The following is a 17,324-nucleotide window of genomic DNA, read 5'->3' as shown; positions in this document are numbered from 1 at the left end:
CAGGCAGAAGTGAGACTATGGGGACAGGCTGAGGTGAGACTATGGGGACAGGCAGAGGTGAGACTATGGGGACAGGCAGAAGTGAGACTATAGGGACAGGCTGAGGTGAGACTATGGGGACAGGCAGAGGTGAGACTATGGGGACATGCTGAAGTGAGACTATGGGGACAGGCAGAGGTGAGACTATGGGGACAGGCAGAAGAGAGCATATGGGGACAGGCAGAGGTGAGACTATGGGGACAGGCAGAGGTGAGACTATGGGGACAGGCAGAGGTGAGACTATGGGGACAGGCAGAAGTGAGACTATGGGGACAGGCTGAGGTGAGACTATGGGGACAGGCTGAGGTGAGACTATGGGGACAGGCAGAAGAGAGACTATGGGGACAGGCAGAAGAGAGACTATGGGGCAGGCAGAAGGGAGAATATGGTGTCAGCAGAAGTGAGACTATGGGGACAGGCAGAAGAGAGACTATGGGGACAGGCAGAAGAGAGACTATGAGGCAGGCAGAAGAGAGACTATGGGGATAGGCAGAAGAGAGACTATGGGGACAGGCAGAGGTGGGACTGTGGGGACTGGCAGAGGTGAGACTATGGGGATAGGCAGAAGAGAGACTATGGGGACAGGCAGAGGTGGGACTGTGGGGACTGGCAGAGGTGAGACTATGGGGACAGGCTGAAGAGAGACTATGGGGACAGGCAGAAGTGAGACTATAGGGAAAGGCAGAAGTGAGACTATGGGGACAGTTAGAGGTGAGACTATGGGGACAGGCAGAAGAGAGACTATGAGGACAGGCAGAAGAGAGACTATGGGGACTGGCAGAAGAGAGACAGAAGAGAGACTATGGGGACAGGCAGAAGAGAGACTATGGGGCAGGCAGAAGAGAGACTATGGGGACAGGCAGAAGAGAGACTATGGGGACAGGCAGAAGTGAGACTATAGGGACAGGCAGAAGTGAGAGTATGGGGACAGGCAGAAGAGAGACTATGAGGACAGGCAGAAGAGAGACAATGGGGACAGGCAGAAGTGAGACTATGGGGACAGGCAGAAGTGAGAGTATGGGGACAGGCAGAAGAGAGACTATGGGGACAGGCAGAAGAGAGACTATGGGGACAGGCAGAAGTGAGACTATAGGGACAGGCAGAAGTGAGACTATGGAGACAGGCAGAAGTGAGACTATGGGGACAGTTAGAGGTGAGACTATGGGGACAGGCAGAAGAGAGACTATGGGGACAGGCTGAGGTGAGACTATGGGGACAGGCAGAAGAGAGACTATGGGGACAGGCAGAAGAGAGACTATGGGGACAGGCTGAGGTGAGACTATGGGGACAGGCAGAAGAGAGACTATGGGGACAGGCAGAAGAGAGACTATGGGGACAGGCAGAAGAGAGACTATGGGGACAGGCAGAAGAGAGACTATGGGGACAGGCAGAGGAGAGACTATGGGGACAGGCAGAAGAGAGACTATGGGGACAGGCAGAAGTGAGACTATGGGGACAGGTAGAAGTGAGACTATGGGGACAGTCAGAAGTGAGACTATGGGGACAGGCAGAAGTGAGACTATGGAGACAGTCAGAGGTGAGATTATGGGGACAGGCAGAAGTGAGACTATGGGGACAGTCAGAGGTGAGACTATGGGGACAGGCAGAAGTGAGACTATGGGGACAGTCAGAGGTGAGACTATGGGGACAGGCAGAGGTGAGACTATGGGGACAGGCAGAAGTGAGACTATGAGGACAGGCAGAAGTGAGACTATGGGGACAGTCAGAGGTGATACTATGGGGCAGGCAGAAGTGAGACTATGGGGACAGGCTGAGGTGAGACTATGCAGACAGGCAGAGGTGGCAGAGGTGAGACTATGGGGACAGGCAGAGGTGGCAGAGGTGAGACTATGGGGACAGGCAGAGGTGAGACTATGCGGACAGGCAGAGGTGGCAGAGGTGAGACTATGGGGACAGGCTGAGGTGAGACTATGGGGACAGGCTGAGGTGAGACTATGGGGACAGGCAGAGGTGGCAGAGGTGAGACTATGGGGACAGGCAGAAGTGAGACTATGGGGACAGGCTGAGGTGAGACTATGGGGACAGGCAGAGGTGAGACTATGGGGACAGGCAGAAGTGAGACTATGGGGACAGGCAGAGGTGAGACTATGGGGACAGGCAGAAGTGAGACTATGGGGACAGGCTGAGGTGAGACTATGGGGACAGGCTGAGGTGAGACTATGGGGACAGGCTGAGGTGAGACTATGGGGACAGGCAGAGGTGGCAGAGGTGAGACTATGGGGACAGGCAGAAGTGAGACTATGGGGACAGGCTGAGGTGAGACTATGGGGACAGGCTGAGGTGAGACTATGGGGACAGGCAGAGGTGAGACTATGGGGACAGGCAGAAGTGAGACTATGGGGACAGTCAGAGGTGAGACTATGGGGACAGGCAGAAGTGAGACTATGGGGACAGTCAGAGGGGAGACTATGGGGACAGGCAGAGGTGAGACTATGGGGACAGGCAGAAGTGAGACTATTAGGACAGGCAGAAGTGAGACTATGGGGACAGTCAGAGGTGAGACTATGGGGACAGGCAGAAGTGAGACTATGGGGACAGTCAGAGGTGAGACTATGGGGACAGGCAGAGGTGATACTATGGGGCAGGCAGAAGTGAGACTATGGGGACAGGCTGAGGTGAGACTATGCAGACAGGCAGAGGTGGCAGAGGTGAGACTATGGGGACAGGCAGAGGTGGCAGAGGTGAGACTATGGGGACAGGCAGAGGTGAGACTATGCGGACAGGCAGAGGTGGCAGAGGTGAGACTATGGGGACAGGCTGAGGTGAGACTATGGGGACAGGCTGAGGTGAGACTATGGGGACAGGCAGAGGTGGCAGAGCTGAGACTATGGGGACAGGCAGAAGTGAGACTATGGGGACAGGCTGAGGTGAGACTATGGGGACAGGCAGAGGTGAGACTATGGGGACAGGCAGAAGTGAGACTATGGGGACAGGCAGAGGTGAGACTATGGGGACAGGCAGAAGTGAGACTATGGGGACAGGCTGAGGTGAGACTATGGGGACAGGCTGAGGTGAGACTATGGGGACAGGCAGAGGTGAGACTATGGGGACAGGCAGAAGTGAGACTATGGGGACAGGCAGAGGTGAGACTATGGGGACAGGCAGAAGTGAGACTATGGGGACAGGCTGAGGTGAGACTATGGGGACAGGCAGAGGTGAGACTATGGAGACAGGCAGAAGTGAGACTATAGGGACAGGCTGAGGTGAGACTATGGGGACAGGCAGAGGTGAGACTATGGGGACATGCTGAAGTGAGACTATGGGGACAGGCAGAGGTGAGACTATGGGGACAGGCAGAAGAGAGCATATGGGGACAGGCAGAGGTGAGACTATGGGGACAGGCAGAGGTGAGACTATGGGGACAGGCAGAGGTGAGACTATGGGGACAGGCAGAAGTGAGACTATGGGGACAGGCTGAGGTGAGACTATGGGGACAGGCAGAAGTGAGACTATGGGGACAGGCTGAGGTGAGACTATGGGGACAGGCAGAAGAGAGACTATGGGGACAGGCAGAAGTGATACTATGGGGCAGGCAGAAGGGAGAATATGGGGTCAGCAGAAGTGAGACTATGGGGACAGGCAGAAGAGAGACTATGGGGACAGGCTGAGGTGAGACTATGGGGACAGGCAGAGGTGAGACTATGGGGACAGGCTGAAGTGAGACTATGGGGACAGGCAGAGGTGAGACTATGGGGACAGTCAGGAGTGAGACTATGGGGACAGGCAGAGGTGAGACTATGGGGACAGGCAGAGGTGAGACTATGGGGACAGGCAGAGGTGAGACTATGGGGACAGGCAGAAGTGAGACTATGGGGACAGGCTGAGGTGAGACTATGGGGACAGGCAGAAGTGAGACTATGGGGACAGGCTGAGGTGAGACTATGGGGACAGGCAGAAGAGAGACTATGGGGACAGGCAGAAGTGACACTATGGGGCAGGCAGAAGGGAGACTATGGGGTCAGGCAGAAGTGAGACGATGGGGACAGGCAGAAGTGAGACTATGGGGACAGGCTGAGGTGAGACTATGGGGACAGGCAGAAGTGAGACTATGGGGACAGGCTGAGGTGAGACTACGGGGACAGGCAGAAGAGAGACTATGGGGACAGGCAGAAGTGATACTATGGGGCAGGCAGAAGGGAGACTATGGGGTCAGGCAGAAGTGAGACTATGGGGACAGGCAGAAGAGAGACTATGGGGACAGGCTGAGGTGAGACTATGGGGACAGGCAGAGGTGAGACTATGGGGACAGGCTGAAGTGAGACTATGGGGACAGGCAGAGGTGAGACTATGGGGACAGTCAGGAGTGAGACTATGGGGACAGGCAGAGGTGAGACTATGGGGACAGGCAGAGGTGAGACTATGGGGACAGGCAGAGGTGAGACTATGGGGACAGGCAGAAGTGAGACTATGGGGACAGGCAGAGGTGAGACTATGGGGACAGGCAGAAGTGAGACTATGGGGACAGGCTGAGGTGAGACTATGGGGACAGGCAGAAGAGAGACTATGGGGACAGGCAGAAGAGAGACTATGGGGACAGGCAGAAGAGAGACTATGGGGACAGGCAGAAGTGAGACTATGGGGACAGGTAGAAGTGAGACTATGGGGACAGTCAGAAGTGAGACTATGGGGACAGGCAGAAGTGAGACTATGGAGACAGTCAGAGGTGAGATTATGGGGACAGGCAGAAGTGAGACTATGGGGACAGTCAGAGGTGAGACTATGGGGACAGGCAGAAGTGAGACTATAGGGACAGTGAGAGGTGAGACTATGGGGACAGGCAGAAGTGAGACTATGGGGACAGTCAGAGGTGAGACTATGGGGACAGGCAGAAGTGAGACTATGGGGACAGTCAGAGGTGAGACTATGGGGACAGGCAGAGGTGAGACTATGGGAACAGGCAGAAGTGAGACTATGAGGACAGGCAGAAGTGAGACTATGGGGACAGTCAGAGGTGAGACTATGGGGACAGGCAGAAGTGAGACTATGGGGACAGTCAGAGGTGAGACTATGGGGACAGGCGGAGGTGATACTATGGGGCAGGCAGAAGTGAGAATATGGGGACAGGCTGAGGTGAGACTATGCAGACAGGCAGAGGTGGCAGAGGTGAGACTATGGGGACAGGCAGAGGTGGCAGAGGTGAGACTATGGGGACAGGCAGAGGTGAGACTATGCGGACAGGCAGAGGTGGCAGAGGTGAGACTATGGGGACAGGCTGAGGTGAGACTATGGGGACAGGCTGAGGTGAGACTATGGGGACAGGCAGAGGTGGCAGAGGTGAGACTATGGGGACAGGCAGAAGTGAGACTATGGGGACAGGCTGAGGTGAGACTATGGGGACAGGCAGAGGTGAGACTATGGGGACAGGCAGAAGTGAGACTATGGGGACAGGCAGAGGTGAGACTATGGGGACAGGCAGAAGTGAGACTATGGGGACAGGCTGAGGTGAGACTATGGGGACAGGCAGAGGTGAGACTATGGGGACAGGCAGAAGTGAGACTATGGGGACAGGCTGAGGTGAGACTATGGGGACAGGCTGAGGTGAGACTATGGGGACAGGCAGAGGTGAGACTATGGGGACAGGCAGAAGAGAGACTATGAGGACAGGCAGAAGAGAGACAATGGGGACAGGCAGAAGTGAGACTATGGGGACAGGCAGAAGTGAGAGTATGGGGACAGGCAGAAGAGAGACTATGGGGACAGGCAGAAGTGAGACTATAGGGACAGGCAGAAGTGAGACTATGGAGACAGGCAGAAGTGAGACTATGGGGACAGTTAGAGGTGAGACTATGGGGACAGGCAGAAGAGAGACTATGGGGACAGGCTGAGGTGAGACTATGGGGACAGGCAGAAGAGAGACTATGGGGACAGGCAGAAGAGAGACTATGGGGACAGGCTGAGGTGAGACTATGGGGACAGGCAGAAGAGAGACTATGGGGACAGGCAGAAGAGAGACTATGGGGACAGGCAGAAGAGAGACTATGGGGACAGGCAGAAGAGAGACTATGGGGACAGGCAGAGGAGAGACTATGGGGACAGGCAGAAGAGAGACTATGGGGACAGGCAGAAGTGAGACTATGGGGACAGGTAGAAGTGAGACTATGGGGACAGTCAGAAGTGAGACTATGGGGACAGGCAGAAGTGAGACGATGGAGACAGTCAGAGGTGAGATTATGGGGACAGGCAGAAGTGAGACTATGGGGACAGTCAGAGGTGAGACTATGGGGACAGGCAGAAGTGAGACTATGGGGACAGTCAGAGGTGAGACTATGGGGACAGGCAGAGGTGAGACTATGGGGACAGGCAGAAGTGAGACTATGAGGACAGGCAGAAGTGAGACTATGGGGACAGTCAGAGGTGAGACTATGGGGACAGGCAGAAGTGAGACTATGGGGACAGTCAGAGGTGAGACTATGGGGACAGGCAGAGGTGATACTATGGGGCAGGCAGAAGTGAGACTATGGGGACAGGCTGAGGTGAGACTATGCAGACAGGCAGAGGTGGCAGAGGTGAGACTATGGGGACAGGCAGAGGTGGCAGAGGTGAGACTATGGGGACAGGCAGAGGTGAGACTATGCGGACAGGCAGAGGTGGCAGAGGTGAGACTATGGGGACAGGCTGAGGTGAGACTATGGGGACAGGCTGAGGTGAGACTATGGGGACAGGCAGAGGTGGCAGAGGTGAGACTATGGGGACAGGCAGAAGTGAGACTATGGGGACAGGCTGAGGTGAGACTATGGGGACAGGCAGAGGTGAGACTATGGGGACAGGCAGAAGTGAGACTATGGGGACAGGCAGAGGTGAGACTATGGGGACAGGCAGAAGTGAGACTATGGGGACAGGCTGAGGTGAGACTATGGGGACAGGCTGAGGTGAGACTATGGGGACAGGCTGAGGTGAGACTATGGGGACAGGCAGAGGTGGCAGAGGTGAGACTATGGGGACAGGCAGAAGTGAGACTATGGGGACAGGCTGAGGTGAGACTATGGGGACAGGCTGAGGTGAGACTATGGGGACAGGCAGAGGTGAGACTATGGGGACAGGCAGAAGTGAGACTATGGGGACAGTCAGAGGTGAGACTATGGGGACAGGCAGAAGTGAGACTATGGGGACAGTCAGAGGGGAGACTATGGGGACAGGCAGAGGTGAGACTATGGGGACAGGCAGAAGTGAGACTATTAGGACAGGCAGAAGTGAGACTATGGGGACAGTCAGAGGTGAGACTATGGGGACAGGCAGAAGTGAGACTATGGGGACAGTCAGAGGTGAGACTATGGGGACAGGCAGAGGTGATACTATGGGGCAGGCAGAAGTGAGACTATGGGGACAGGCTGAGGTGAGACTATGCAGACAGGCAGAGGTGGCAGAGGTGAGACTATGGGGACAGGCAGAGGTGGCAGAGGTGAGACTATGGGGACAGGCAGAGGTGAGACTATGCGGACAGGCAGAGGTGGCAGAGGTGAGACTATGGGGACAGGCTGAGGTGAGACTATGGGGACAGGCTGAGGTGAGACTATGGGGACAGGCAGAGGTGGCAGAGCTGAGACTATGGGGACAGGCAGAAGTGAGACTATGGGGACAGGCTGAGGTGAGACTATGGGGACAGGCAGAGGTGAGACTATGGGGACAGGCAGAAGTGAGACTATGGGGACAGGCAGAGGTGAGACTATGGGGACAGGCAGAAGTGAGACTATGGGGACAGGCTGAGGTGAGACTATGGGGACAGGCTGAGGTGAGACTATGGGGACAGGCAGAGGTGAGACTATGGGGACAGGCAGAAGTGAGACTATGGGGACAGGCAGAGGTGAGACTATGGGGACAGGCAGAAGTGAGACTATGGGGACAGGCTGAGGTGAGACTATGGGGACAGGCAGAGGTGAGACTATGGAGACAGGCAGAAGTGAGACTATAGGGACAGGCTGAGGTGAGACTATGGGGACAGGCAGAGGTGAGACTATGGGGACATGCTGAAGTGAGACTATGGGGACAGGCAGAGGTGAGACTATGGGGACAGGCAGAAGAGAGCATATGGGGACAGGCAGAGGTGAGACTATGGGGACAGGCAGAGGTGAGACTATGGGGACAGGCAGAGGTGAGACTATGGGGACAGGCAGAAGTGAGACTATGGGGACAGGCTGAGGTGAGACTATGGGGACAGGCAGAAGTGAGACTATGGGGACAGGCTGAGGTGAGACTATGGGGACAGGCAGAAGAGAGACTATGGGGACAGGCAGAAGTGATACTATGGGGCAGGCAGAAGGGAGAATATGGGGTCAGCAGAAGTGAGACTATGGGGACAGGCAGAAGAGAGACTATGGGGACAGGCTGAGGTGAGACTATGGGGACAGGCAGAGGTGAGACTATGGGGACAGGCTGAAGTGAGACTATGGGGACAGGCAGAGGTGAGACTATGGGGACAGTCAGGAGTGAGACTATGGGGACAGGCAGAGGTGAGACTATGGGGACAGGCAGAGGTGAGACTATGGGGACAGGCAGAGGTGAGACTATGGGGACAGGCAGAAGTGAGACTATGGGGACAGGCTGAGGTGAGACTATGGGGACAGGCAGAAGTGAGACTATGGGGACAGGCTGAGGTGAGACTATGGGGACAGGCAGAAGAGAGACTATGGGGACAGGCAGAAGTGACACTATGGGGCAGGCAGAAGGGAGACTATGGGGTCAGGCAGAAGTGAGACGATGGGGACAGGCAGAAGTGAGACTATGGGGACAGGCTGAGGTGAGACTATGGGGACAGGCAGAAGTGAGACTATGGGGACAGGCTGAGGTGAGACTACGGGGACAGGCAGAAGAGAGACTATGGGGACAGGCAGAAGTGATACTATGGGGCAGGCAGAAGGGAGACTATGGGGACAGGCAGAAGTGAGACTATGGGGACAGGCAGAAGAGAGACTATGGGGACAGGCTGAGGTGAGACTATGGGGACAGGCAGAGGTGAGACTATGGGGACAGGCTGAAGTGAGACTATGGGGACAGGCAGAGGTGAGACTATGGGGACAGTCAGGAGTGAGACTATGGGGACAGGCAGAGGTGAGACTATGGGGACAGGCTGAGGTGAGACTATGGGGACAGGCAGAGGTGAGACTATGGGGACAGGCAGAAGTGAGACTATGGGGACAGTCAGAGGTGAGACTATGGGGACAGGCAGAAGTGAGACTATGGGGACAGTCAGAGGGGAGACTATGGGGACAGGCAGAGGTGAGACTATGGGGACAGGCAGAAGTGAGACTATTAGGACAGGCAGAAGTGAGACTATGGGGACAGTCAGAGGTGAGACTATGGGGACAGGCAGAAGTGAGACTATGGGGACAGTCAGAGGTGAGACTATGGGGACAGGCAGAGGTGATACTATGGGGCAGGCAGAAGTGAGACTATGGGGACAGGCTGAGGTGAGACTATGCAGACAGGCAGAGGTGGCAGAGGTGAGACTATGGGGACAGGCAGAGGTGGCAGAGGTGAGACTATGGGGACAGGCAGAGGTGAGACTATGCGGACAGGCAGAGGTGGCAGAGGTGAGACTATGGGGACAGGCTGAGGTGAGACTATGGGGACAGGCTGAGGTGAGACTATGGGGACAGGCAGAGGTGGCAGAGCTGAGACTATGGGGACAGGCAGAAGTGAGACTATGGGGACAGGCTGAGGTGAGACTATGGGGACAGGCAGAGGTGAGACTATGGGGACAGGCAGAAGTGAGACTATGGGGACAGGCAGAGGTGAGACTATGGGGACAGGCAGAAGTGAGACTATGGGGACAGGCTGAGGTGAGACTATGGGGACAGGCTGAGGTGAGACTATGGGGACAGGCAGAGGTGAGACTATGGGGACAGGCAGAAGTGAGACTATGGGGACAGGCAGAGGTGAGACTATGGGGACAGGCAGAAGTGAGACTATGGGGACAGGCTGAGGTGAGACTATGGGGACAGGCAGAGGTGAGACTATGGAGACAGGCAGAAGTGAGACTATAGGGACAGGCTGAGGTGAGACTATGGGGACAGGCAGAGGTGAGACTATGGGGACATGCTGAAGTGAGACTATGGGGACAGGCAGAGGTGAGACTATGGGGACAGGCAGAAGAGAGCATATGGGGACAGGCAGAGGTGAGACTATGGGGACAGGCAGAGGTGAGACTATGGGGACAGGCAGAGGTGAGACTATGGGGACAGGCAGAAGTGAGACTATGGGGACAGGCTGAGGTGAGACTATGGGGACAGGCAGAAGTGAGACTATGGGGACAGGCTGAGGTGAGACTATGGGGACAGGCAGAAGAGAGACTATGGGGACAGGCAGAAGTGACACTATGGGGCAGGCAGAAGGGAGACTATGGGGTCAGGCAGAAGTGAGACGATGGGGACAGGCAGAAGTGAGACTATGGGGACAGGCTGAGGTGAGACTATGGGGACAGGCAGAAGTGAGACTATGGGGACAGGCTGAGGTGAGACTACGGGGACAGGCAGAAGAGAGACTATGGGGACAGGCAGAAATGATACTATGGGGCAGGCAGAAGGGAGACTATGGGGTCAGGCAGAAGTGAGACTATGGGGACAGGCAGAAGAGAGACTATGGGGACAGGCTGAGGTGAGACTATGGGGACAGGCAGAGGTGAGACTATGGGGACAGGCTGAAGTGAGACTATGGGGACAGGCAGAGGTGAGACTATGGGGACAGTCAGGAGTGAGACTATGGGGACAGGCAGAGGTGAGACTATGGGGACAGGCAGAGGTGAGACTATGGGGACAGGCAGAGGTGAGACTATGGGGACAGGCAGAAGTGAGACTATGGGGACAGGCAGAGGTGAGACTATGGGGACAGGCAGAAGTGAGACTATGGGGACAGGCTGAGGTGAGACTATGGGGACAGGCAGAAGAGAGACTATGGGGACAGGCAGAAGAGAGACTATGGGGACAGGCAGAAGAGAGACTATGGGGACAGGCAGAAGTGAGACTATGGGGACAGGTAGAAGTGAGACTATGGGGACAGTCAGAAGTGAGACTATGGGGACAGGCAGAAGTGAGACTATGGAGACAGTCAGAGGTGAGATTATGGGGACAGGCAGAAGTGAGACTATGGGGACAGTCAGAGGTGAGACTATGGGGACAGGCAGAAGTGAGACTATAGGGACAGTGAGAGGTGAGACTATGGGGACAGGCAGAAGTGAGACTATGGGGACAGTCAGAGGTGAGACTATGGGGACAGGCAGAAGTGAGACTATGGGGACAGTCAGAGGTGAGACTATGGGGACAGGCAGAGGTGAGACTATGGGGACAGGCAGAAGTGAGACTATGAGGACAGGCAGAAGTGAGACTATGGGGACAGTCAGAGGTGAGACTATGGGGACAGGCAGAAGTGAGACTATGGGGACAGTCAGAGGTGAGACTATGGGGACAGGCGGAGGTGATACTATGGGGCAGGCAGAAGTGAGAATATGGGGACAGGCTGAGGTGAGACTATGCAGACAGGCAGAGGTGGCAGAGGTGAGACTATGGGGACAGGCAGAGGTGGCAGAGGTGAGACTATGGGGACAGGCAGAGGTGAGACTATGCGGACAGGCAGAGGTGGCAGAGGTGAGACTATGGGGACAGGCTGAGGTGAGACTATGGGGACAGGCTGAGGTGAGACTATGGGGACAGGCAGAGGTGGCAGAGGTGAGACTATGGGGACAGGCAGAAGTGAGACTATGGGGACAGGCTGAGGTGAGACTATGGGGACAGGCAGAGGTGAGACTATGGGGACAGACAGAAGTGAGACTATGGGGACAGGCAGAGGTGAGACTATGGGGACAGGCAGAAGTGAGACTATGGGGACAGGCTGAGGTGAGACTATGGGGACAGGCTGAGGTGAGACTATGGGGACAGGCAGAGGTGAGACTATGGGGACAGGCAGAAGAGAGACTATGAGGACAGGCAGAAGAGAGACAATGGGGACAGGCAGAAGTGAGACTATGGGGACAGGCAGAAGTGAGAGTATGGGGACAGGCAGAAGAGAGACTATGGGGACAGGCAGAAGAGAGACTATGGGGACAGGCAGAAGTGAGACTATAGGGACAGGCAGAAGTGAGACTATGGAGACAGGCAGAAGTGAGACTATGGGGACAGTTAGAGGTGAGACTATGGGGACAGGCAGAAGAGAGACTATGGGGACAGGCTGAGGTGAGACTATGGGGACAGGCAGAAGAGAGACTATGGGGACAGGCAGAAGAGAGACTATGGGGACAGGCTGAGGTGAGACTATGGGGACAGGCAGAAGAGAGACTATGGGGACAGGCAGAAGAGAGACTATGGGGACAGGCAGAAGAGAGACTATGGGGACAGGCAGAAGAGAGACTATGGGGACAGGCAGAGGAGAGACTATGGGGACAGGCAGAAGAGAGACTATGGGGACAGGCAGAAGTGAGACTATGGGGACAGGTAGAAGTGAGACTATGGGGACAGTCAGAAGTGAGACTATGGGGACAGGCAGAAGTGAGACGATGGAGACAGTCAGAGGTGAGATTATGGGGACAGGCAGAAGTGAGACTATGGGGACAGTCAGAGGTGAGACTATGGGGACAGGCAGAAGTGAGACTATGGGGACAGTCAGAGGTGAGACTATGGGGACAGGCAGAGGTGAGACTATGGGGACAGGCAGAAGTGAGACTATGAGGACAGGCAGAAGTGAGACTATGGGGACAGTCAGAGGTGAGACTATGGGGACAGGCAGAAGTGAGACTATGGGGACAGTCAGAGGTGAGACTATGGGGACAGGCAGAGGTGATACTATGGGGCAGGCAGAAGTGAGACTATGGGGACAGGCTGAGGTGAGACTATGCAGACAGGCAGAGGTGGCAGAGGTGAGACTATGGGGACAGGCAGAGGTGGCAGAGGTGAGACTATGGGGACAGGCAGAGGTGAGACTATGCGGACAGGCAGAGGTGGCAGAGGTGAGACTATGGGGACAGGCTGAGGTGAGACTATGGGGACAGGCTGAGGTGAGACTATGGGGACAGGCAGAGGTGGCAGAGGTGAGACTATGGGGACAGGCAGAAGTGAGACTATGGGGACAGGCTGAGGTGAGACTATGGGGACAGGCAGAGGTGAGACTATGGGGACAGGCAGAAGTGAGACTATGGGGACAGGCAGAGGTGAGACTATGGGGACAGGCAGAAGTGAGACTATGGGGACAGGCTGAGGTGAGACTATGGGGACAGGCTGAGGTGAGACTATGGGGACAGGCTGAGGTGAGACTATGGGGACAGGCAGAGGTGGCAGAGGTGAGACTATGGGGACAGGCAGAAGTGAGACTATGGGGACAGGCTGAGGTGAGACTATGGGGACAGGCTGAGGTGAGACTATGGGGACAGGCAGAGGTGAGACTATGGGGACAGGCAGAAGTGAGACTATGGGGACAGTCAGAGGTGAGACTATGGGGACAGGCAGAAGTGAGACTATGGGGACAGTCAGAGGGGAGACTATGGGGACAGGCAGAGGTGAGACTATGGGGACAGGCAGAAGTGAGACTATTAGGACAGGCAGAAGTGAGACTATGGGGACAGTCAGAGGTGAGACTATGGGGACAGGCAGAAGTGAGACTATGGGGACAGTCAGAGGTGAGACTATGGGGACAGGCAGAGGTGATACTATGGGGCAGGCAGAAGTGAGACTATGGGGACAGGCTGAGGTGAGACTATGCAGACAGGCAGAGGTGGCAGAGGTGAGACTATGGGGACAGGCAGAGGTGGCAGAGGTGAGACTATGGGGACAGGCAGAGGTGAGACTATGCGGACAGGCAGAGGTGGCAGAGGTGAGACTATGGGGACAGGCTGAGGTGAGACTATGGGGACAGGCTGAGGTGAGACTATGGGGACAGGCAGAGGTGGCAGAGCTGAGACTATGGGGACAGGCAGAAGTGAGACTATGGGGACAGGCTGAGGTGAGACTATGGGGACAGGCAGAGGTGAGACTATGGGGACAGGCAGAAGTGAGACTATGGGGACAGGCAGAGGTGAGACTATGGGGACAGGCAGAAGTGAGACTATGGGGACAGGCTGAGGTGAGACTATGGGGACAGGCTGAGGTGAGACTATGGGGACAGGCAGAGGTGAGACTATGGGGACAGGCAGAAGTGAGACTATGGGGACAGGCAGAGGTGAGACTATGGGGACAGGCAGAAGTGAGACTATGGGGACAGGCTGAGGTGAGACTATGGGGACAGGCAGAGGTGAGACTATGGAGACAGGCAGAAGTGAGACTATAGGGACAGGCTGAGGTGAGACTATGGGGACAGGCAGAGGTGAGACTATGGGGACATGCTGAAGTGAGACTATGGGGACAGGCAGAGGTGAGACTATGGGGACAGGCAGAAGAGAGCATATGGGGACAGGCAGAGGTGAGACTATGGGGACAGGCAGAGGTGAGACTATGGGGACAGGCAGAGGTGAGACTATGGGGACAGGCAGAAGTGAGACTATGGGGACAGGCTGAGGTGAGACTATGGGGACAGGCAGAAGTGAGACTATGGGGACAGGCTGAGGTGAGACTATGGGGACAGGCAGAAGAGAGACTATGGGGACAGGCAGAAGTGATACTATGGGGCAGGCAGAAGGGAGAATATGGGGTCAGCAGAAGTGAGACTATGGGGACAGGCAGAAGAGAGACTATGGGGACAGGCTGAGGTGAGACTATGGGGACAGGCAGAGGTGAGACTATGGGGACAGGCTGAAGTGAGACTATGGGGACAGGCAGAGGTGAGACTATGGGGACAGTCAGGAGTGAGACTATGGGGACAGGCAGAGGTGAGACTATGGGGACAGGCAGAGGTGAGACTATGGGGACAGGCAGAGGTGAGACTATGGGGACAGGCAGAAGTGAGACTATGGGGACAGGCTGAGGTGAGACTATGGGGACAGGCAGAAGTGAGACTATGGGGACAGGCTGAGGTGAGACTATGGGGACAGGCAGAAGAGAGACTATGGGGACAGGCAGAAGTGACACTATGGGGCAGGCAGAAGGGAGACTATGGGGTCAGGCAGAAGTGAGACGATGGGGACAGGCAGAAGTGAGACTATGGGGACAGGCTGAGGTGAGACTATGGGGACAGGCAGAAGTGAGACTATGGGGACAGGCTGAGGTGAGACTACGGGGACAGGCAGAAGAGAGACTATGGGGACAGGCAGAAGTGATACTATGGGGCAGGCAGAAGGGAGACTATGGGGACAGGCAGAAGTGAGACTATGGGGACAGGCAGAAGAGAGACTATGGGGACAGGCTGAGGTGAGACTATGGGGACAGGCAGAGGTGAGACTATGGGGACAGGCTGAAGTGAGACTATGGGGACAGGCAGAGGTGAGACTATGGGGACAGTCAGGAGTGAGACTATGGGGACAGGCAGAGGTGAGACTATGGGGACAGGCTGAGGTGAGACTATGGGGACAGGCAGAGGTGAGACTATGGGGACAGGCAGAAGTGAGACTATGGGGACAGTCAGAGGTGAGACTATGGGGACAGGCAGAAGTGAGACTATGGGGACAGTCAGAGGGGAGACTATGGGGACAGGCAGAGGTGAGACTATGGGGACAGGCAGAAGTGAGACTATTAGGACAGGCAGAAGTGAGACTATGGGGACAGTCAGAGGTGAGACTATGGGGACAGGCAGAAGTGAGACTATGGGGACAGTCAGAGGTGAGACTATGGGGACAGGCAGAGGTGATACTATGGGGCAGGCAGAAGTGAGACTATGGGGACAGGCTGAGGTGAGACTATGCAGACAGGCAGAGGTGGCAGAGGTGAGACTATGGGGACAGGCAGAGGTGGCAGAGGTGAGACTATGGGGACAGGCAGAGGTGAGACTATGCGGACAGGCAGAGGTGGCAGAGGTGAGACTATGGGGACAGGCTGAGGTGAGACTATGGGGACAGGCTGAGGTGAGACTATGGGGACAGGCAGAGGTGGCAGAGCTGAGACTATGGGGACAGGCAGAAGTGAGACTATGGGGACAGGCTGAGGTGAGACTATGGGGACAGGCAGAGGTGAGACTATGGGGACAGGCAGAAGTGAGACTATGGGGACAGGCAGAGGTGAGACTATGGGGACAGGCAGAAGTGAGACTATGGGGACAGGCTGAGGTGAGACTATGGGGACAGGCTGAGGTGAGACTATGGGGACAGGCAGAGGTGAGACTATGGGGACAGGCAGAAGTGAGACTATGGGGACAGGCAGAGGTGAGACTATGGGGACAGGCAGAAGTGAGACTATGGGGACAGGCTGAGGTGAGACTATGGGGACAGGCAGAGGTGAGACTATGGAGACAGGCAGAAGTGAGACTATAGGGACAGGCTGAGGTGAGACTATGGGGACAGGCAGAGGTGAGACTATGGGGACATGCTGAAGTGAGACTATGGGGACAGGCAGAGGTGAGACTATGGGGACAGGCAGAAGAGAGCATATGGGGACAGGCAGAGGTGAGACTATGGGGACAGGCAGAGGTGAGACTATGGGGACAGGCAGAGGTGAGACTATGGGGACAGGCAGAAGTGAGACTATGGGGACAGGCTGAGGTGAGACTATGGGGACAGGCAGAAGTGAGACTATGGGGACAGGCTGAGGTGAGACTATGGGGACAGGCAGAAGAGAGACTATGGGGACAGGCAGAAGTGATACTATGGGGCAGGCAGAAGGGAGAATATGGGGTCAGCAGAAGTGAGACTATGGGGACAGGCAGAAGAGAGACTATGGGGACAGGCTGAGGTGAGACTATGGGGACAGGCAGAGGTGAGACTATGGGGACAGGCTGAAGTGAGACTATGGGGACAGGCAGAGGTGAGACTATGGGGACAGTCAGGAGTGAGACTATGGGGACAGGCAGAGGTGAGACTATGGGGACAGGCAGAGGTGAGACTATGGGGACAGGCAGAGGTGAGACTATGGGGACAGGCAGAAGTGAGACTATGGGGACAGGCTGAGGTGAGACTATGGGGACAGGCAGAAGTGAGACTATGGGGACAGGCTGAGGTGAGACTATGGGGACAGGCAGAAGAGAGACTATGGGGACAGGCAGAAGTGACACTATGGGGCAGGCAGAAGGGAGACTATGGGGTCAGGCAGAAGTGAGACGATGGGGACAGGCAGAAGTGAGACTATGGGGACAGGCTGAGGTGAGACTATGGGGACAGGCAGAAGTGAGACTATGGGGACAGGCTGAGGTGAGACTACGGGGACAGGCAGAAGAGAGACTATGGGGACAGGCAGAAGTGATACTATGGGGCAGGCAGAAGGGAG

At 55.9% G+C, this 17,324-nt stretch overlaps 1 protein-coding gene across 2 annotated transcripts in view; it reads right to left on the bottom strand.

Annotated features, from left to right (window-relative positions):
• TFR2 (transferrin receptor 2) overlaps nt 1-17,324 on the bottom strand; it is a 130,697-nt gene that overhangs the window by 73,892 nt on the left and 39,481 nt on the right. The gene's annotated exons all lie outside the window — the stretch shown is intronic.

The sequence above is a fragment of the Pseudophryne corroboree genome (genome assembly GCF_028390025.1).
Source record: "Pseudophryne corroboree isolate aPseCor3 chromosome 6 unlocalized genomic scaffold, aPseCor3.hap2 SUPER_6_unloc_4, whole genome shotgun sequence".
NCBI lineage: Eukaryota > Metazoa > Chordata > Amphibia > Anura > Myobatrachidae > Pseudophryne > Pseudophryne corroboree.
Note: the sequence above shows the minus strand (reverse complement) of the source record. Positions and strands in the feature narration are given on the sequence as shown.